The 6,499-nt window shown below is 43.7% G+C and overlaps 1 pseudogene; it reads right to left on the reverse strand.

The window, feature by feature from the left end:
* Nucleotides 1–3,583, reverse strand: part of LOC147106008 (vasopressin V2 receptor-like) — a 39,952-nt pseudogene extending 36,369 nt beyond the window's left edge.
* Between the last annotated feature and the right edge of the window lie 2,916 nt (nucleotides 3,584–6,499).

Raw genomic sequence — 6,499 nt, forward strand, 5'->3', positions numbered from 1 at the left:
GAGAAAAGACTCCCAGCCTGTTCAATCTTTCCGGATAGTTATAGCCTTTCAGTTCTGGTATCATCTTTATCAAACTGGGGCTACAATGTTTCAACCCTACCCGTCACTCTTCCTGTGAGCGCAGCTTCCTGCTGGGATTGTGGGTCATGGGATTGGCCCTTACTCTTATTGATTAAATCTTATCTTGTTTTAAGCAGATCAGTGTTCAAAGTTGTGTTACTTTGCAAACAAATACAAATTTGCTACAGGTGAGCATTTCTAATCGATATTTTCACTTCATCTCTACTACTGAAGGTTTTTGAGTCTTTGCTACAAGACAATTAAGAACATAAGAAATAGGAGCATGAGTAGGTCATTTGGCCCTTCGAGCCTGCTCCGCCATTCAATGAGATCATGGCTGATCTTCTGCCTCAACTCCATTCACCGGCCCTCTCACCATATCCCTTGATGCCCTTAAATGTTACATTTAGTCCCCTCATCCAAATCATTGATATAGATTGTGAATAGCTGGGGCTCAAGCACCAATCCTTGCGGTACCCCACTAGTCACAGCCTGCCATCCTGAAAAACACCCGTTTATCCCTACTCTTTGTTTTCTGTCTGTTAACCAATTCTCAATCCATGCTAGTATATTACCCCCATTTTGCCCTCATTTTGTTCACCAACCTCTTGTGTGGGACCTTATCGAAGGTCTTCTGAAAATCCAAATACACCACATCTATCGGTTCCCCTTTGTCTACGCCACTAGTTACATCCTCAAAGAACTCCAATAGGTCTGTTAAACAGGATTTCCCTTTCATAAATCCATGTTGACTCTGCCCAATCTTACTATTAGTTTCTAAGTGCCCAGTTATTGCATCCTTTATTATAGATTCCAGCATTTTCCCAACTACTGATGTGAGGCTAACAGGTCTGTAGTTCCCCGTTTTCTCTCTCCCTCCTTTCTTAAATAGCGGGGTTACATTTGCTATCCCCCAATCTGCAGGAGCCATTCCAGAATCTATAGAAGTTTGGAAGAAGACAACCAATGCGTCCACTATCCCAATGGCCACCTCTTTCAAAACCCTAGGATGTAGGTCATCTGGTCCTTGGGATTTATCGACTTTTAGTCCCATTAATTTTGCTAGTACTTTTTTTTTTACTAATAATAATTTCTTTAAGTTCCTCATTCTCGCCACACCCTTGGTTTTCTCGTATTTCTGGGAGGGTTTTTTTTTGTTTCTGTCTTCACGGAGGAAGACAAAGTATTTATTTAATTTTCTGCCATTTCCTCATTCCCCGTTACAAATTCTCCTGCCTCTGACTGTAAAGGACCTACATTTACCTTCGCCAGTCTTTTCCTTTTCACATACCTATAGAAGCTTTTAAAATCCGATTTTATATTTTTCGCTAGTTTGTGCTCATATTCCATTTTCCCTTTCTTTATCAATTTCTTGGTCCCCCTTTGCTGATTTCCAAAAAGATCCCAATCCTCAGGCTGACTGCTTTTTCTGGCAACTTTATAAGCTTCCTCCTTTGACTTAATACTAGCTTTAATGGCCCAGATTTTCTGATCGTAGGCCTCCCACGGGCGGAGGGCTGCGATCTGGAAAAATCTGCGCCCTTACCTGAGGGCTCCCGGGAGGTGCAGAGTTCCGCTGCTGGGCCTCTCCAAACTGCCGGTGCGCAGGGCACGCGTATCCCAGAGGCGCAGGTAGTTCGCAGCATCCCTGGGATCACGTGGGCCATGGGGAGCCAATCACAGAAGGGAATCTCCCTTCATACATTTGACAGGAAGACCTGTCAAATATATGAATGGAGATCAATGAAAAAACATAGTAAAACTTCAAATTAATTTTTAAAAAAACATCACATTTTTAAAATGACTTGAAATTACATAAATTAACTATTTTAAACAAAAATTTAAATTTTTGAAAAAAATAATTAAAGTTTTTAATGGGGCTAGAAATAAACTTACCTTTCTTTAAAGTATTTTTAAATGATAAATCAGTGGGAAATATTTTTTAAAAACTTTTTTCAACTCTTATCCTGGTAAAAGCAGGCCTTACACCTGCTTTTACCAGGTGCAAGAATTGTAAGTGTTTTCTGCAGGCAGAGTGTCTCCAAAAAGCAGGACTCTCCACCTGCAGAGGCCCTTCTCCCGGGCAGGTGGAGGATCTGTCAAGAGCTTTCTTGACAGATCGGAAATGCTGTTTCCAGCGCATGCGCCGTGCATGCCTGAAACTGACATTTCCGTTGTCCCTACGGGTGAGTATACAGCGCGTACACACCCGTAGGGATTGGAATTTCTGCCCCAATTTCTTTTGTTAGCCATGATTGGATCACTTTTCCTTTTGGGTTTTTATGCCCTAGAGGAATATATGTTTGTTGCAAATTATGCATTATTTCCTTGAATGTTAGCCATTGTATGTCCACCTTCATAGTGTAGTACACAGACCCAAGCCAGCTTCCAGTGCCAGACCAAGTGTGCTTGCTAGTTATTTGGCCATGGAGGGGCATCGATGCAAATCCAATTGTGACCCCTTGCCCTGCATATTCACACTTCAAGCTGTGCTCTCTGGATAGCTATTAGGTGCGAGAAACCCTACTGGGCGTTCCCCCTATCACAACAGAGATCAGCTAACGGAGCATGGACTTGGAACCTTCCTGGTCTGTAGGGCTCGGCTACTCAAAAAATAAACTCACCGAACCATGACAGGGGCGATATAACTCACCATTGGTAGGTGCTCCAGTTGGGTCCCATACGGACCAGAGCTGCACAATGAAGAATGGTGCCCAACATAGAATATACACCACCACCACCAAAAAAGTCATCTTCAGTGTCTTCAGCAAGGTGCTGGGTATCCCCCTGGCAGTGCCTACTCGTGCCCCCATCATACTCATTTTTGTCAAGAAATCTTTTCCTGCCTGTTCCTTTGCCCAGTTAGGTAAATAGTTCTGCATATTTTGACCTGGCAGATGATCAGAACGGCTGCTGGGATCACAAAGGTGACCAACGTTGTCCAAGTTACGTATGATTTTCGGCCCCACGGTTTGACAAAGGTCGCCCAGCACTCCAATACCTGCGGCTGCACCTCTTGCATCGAGAAGACGAAGATCTGAGGGACGCTGAAGACCAAGGACAAGCCCCAGGCAATGCCAACGGCCAAATACCTTTGCAAGGAGCCCCTGGTGATGGAGATCATGGGCTTGCAGATGGCTTGATACCGATCGAGGGTCATCACGACCAGCAGGTAGGCAGAAGCAAACATCCCGACGATCTGCAGGTACTTGACAGCTTTGCAGACAGCGTTGGGCGCCATGAACCTTTCCGTAACCTCCCACAAAAGCTGGGGCAGCACCTGGAAGGCGGCGACTACCAGATCGGCCGTGCACAGGTGGAAGAGGAAGAGGCGGGTGAGCCTGTTCCTCTTGTGCTTTCACCACAAAATGCAGAGGAAGATGCAGTTGCCCAAAGTTGCCAGGACGAAGACACAACTGAGCACGGCTATTCTGGCCAGCACCGCCTTGTGCCAAGTAGAAAGAGTCCCATTGCCTTCACCAGTCCCCCGTTGGGTGTTGCTTTGATTGAATTCAAGTGTCATATTTCGATTAGAATCTGCCCAAGCGAATTTTTTTTTTTGGGGGGGGATGGTGGGGGGGAGGGGAGTGGTTGGTAGCAATGCACAGCTAGTAAATCCTTTTGATTCTTAAAAAGTCTGTCTAACTTTTAAGGTTGTCTCCAGCACGTAACTTAACGGGCAATTTTAACCAGCACCTTTGCCCGGGCTCCTCGCTGCGGCGAGTGTCTGGTCTGGTCTCCTGCTCACTGCCTCTCCTGGGAGTGGTGCCATCATCATCGCCGCTGTTGAATGGTGCGGCGGATAACTCTCAATGGGCAGCAGGCTCCCCGCAGCAAGCTTTCAGTTGAGGCACAAGTTGAATCCGCATTGATTGGTTCAATTTCCGTCTCGGCGCACATTATTTGAGATCTTAATTCGCAGACATTGGGAAGGATTCTGCACAATGCTGTCCGCAATGCTAAACTTGCCATATAAATAGAAATTACCAGCATAAATACAAACTCGCAGGCACGATGCACCGCGCAAAAAGTTTGTAATACTTTTAAAGCAAAACAAAACCGAGAGGTTCTGATGATTGAATGTATTGTTCACTCTCCGCTCCTCCGGCTTACAAATGAAAGTGACTGTGAAAGTGCTGTGGTATCATACAATTAGACTTTGCGCGCATTGGTGTACATCAATTGTGTCAGTGTCCGCACAACACAACAGAGGCGATGGAATCGTCCTGCTGGTTTCCTCCGCCGTTTACTGCAAGTTTTCCTGAACTCGTGATTTGGGGCAGGGAGACTTTTTTAATTTGTTACACATCGGAAAAGCTATCATAATATCACAGTTATCAAATGATCCGGCAATAGCTGGGGTTATAGGTGTACTAAGCAAATAAACTAAACAACAACTTGCATTTATATACCCCTTTAACTTAATGAAACATCCCAAGATGCTAAAAGCGTTATCAAACAAAATTTGACACCAGCCACATAAGCATGGTCAAAGAGGCAGGTTTTAAGGAGCCTCTTAAAGGAGGAGAGGTAGAGAGGCCGAGAGGTTTAGGGAGGGAATTTCAGAGCTTAGGGCCTCGGCAGCTGAAGGCAGGCCACCAATAAAACAGCTTTCAGTTGAGGTGGAAGTTGAATCTGCATTGAGCTGATTGGTTCAAGGTAACTCAATTTCCGTCTCAGCGCACATTATTTGAGAGCTTAATTCACCGACATTAGGAAGAATTCTGCACATTGTTGTCTGCAATGCTAAACTTGCAACATAAGTAGAAAATACCAGCATAAATGGTGGAACGATAGAAATCGGGGATGCTCAAGAGACCAGAATTGGAGCAGAGCAAATATTTCAGAGGGTTGTAGGGCTGGAGGAGATTACAGAGATAGGGAGGGGGGAGGCCATGGAGGGATTTGAAAACAAAGACGAGAATTTTAAAATCGAGAGGTTGCTTAACTGGGAACCAATGTAGGTCAGCGAGCACAGGGGTTGTAATGATCAGTAACCTGTCATTCTGGAATGGTACACTAGGTGGTGCTGTATGTATATAAGAGTGGGCTACCCATGATGCACTAGGCTACCCACAAGGCAGCAGTCAAGATGGAGGCCTCTACAGATACTGTACCTAGTCCACATGTGCTCAATAAAGTGTCTAGCAAAAGCTAACTGTTCTTAATAAAAATTACTAGTTCTTAATGAACATAACATGGTACCAGGATTAGTAAGATCTGCTGAATATTGTGCAATGCGACATGGAGAATTTGAAGCCACCAGAGCGTTTGAAACTCACAGGAAATGTCGACTACAATTGGCCGACTCTTAAACAACAATTCGAACTCTACATTGCTGCCATCGGGTACGGTGCGAAGCCAGACGCAAGGAAAATAGCGTTGCTGCTCATGGTTGCAGGCCCACAGGCAATAGAGGTATTTAATACATTTGTATTTAATCCAGAGGAGAACAGAGAAAAATTAGACGATGTGCTAAAGAAGTTTGATACACATTGTTCTCCCAAAAAGAATGAAACCTATGAGAGGTACATCTTCCGTTCTCGGACACAGCAGCAAAATGAGACTTTTGATAGCTTTTTGACTGATCTGAAACTGAAAGCACAGACATGTAATTTCTCTGAGCTGAAAGCATCCATGATTCGTGACCAGATTGTGTTTGGTATTCATGATAAAAAAGTCAGGGAACGTCTGTTGAGAGAAACTGAACTAACATTGGAAATTGCTGTGAAAATATGCCAAGCTAGCGAGCTAGCTCAAAAGCATGCCAAGACTTTCAGTGAAATCAATGATGATGCGATTGCAGTAAGTGCTGCTGTCGGTGCTGTGTCCTACAAGGGGAAGAAACATGGGCAGAACAGAAGTGAAAAGCAATCGGAGGAAGGAATTTTAAATTGTAAATGCTGTGGTTACAAACACCAGTTAAAACAATGTCCAGCGTTTGGAAAAATGTGCACAAAATGTCATGGAAAGAATCACTTTGCCAAACAATGCTTTTCAAAAGTAAAAACTAAGAAAGGGCAACGAGTTAATGTAATTGAGGACACTGATTTAAGTGAGACATTTTTTGTACGAATGGTGTCATGTGACAATGTCAAAAATGATACAGAAAATGTGCAGCCCTCAGATATGGACAATGCTGAACATAAAATTAATGCAGTAAACGAGGACAAATGGATGATCCCACTGCAGGTAAATGGAGCATTAGTTACATTGAAACTAGACACTGGGGCAAAAACAAACTTAATCAGTATGAGTGACATTAAAAATATGAAAGAAAAGCCCAAAATACAGAAAAAGTCAGTACTACTGAAGGACTATAATGGACAGAAAATAGATAGCTTAGGTGTATGCAGACTTAAAGTGACAGTCAAAGACAAAGTGCATCATCTCATGTTTTCTGTTGTGGCTGAAAGACTTGATTCGATACTAGGTGACA

Source organism: Somniosus microcephalus, chromosome 16, assembly GCF_052327205.1.
Source record: "Somniosus microcephalus isolate GS21.2 chromosome 16, FLI_Smic_1.0, whole genome shotgun sequence".
Taxonomy (NCBI): domain Eukaryota; kingdom Metazoa; phylum Chordata; class Chondrichthyes; order Squaliformes; family Somniosidae; genus Somniosus; species Somniosus microcephalus.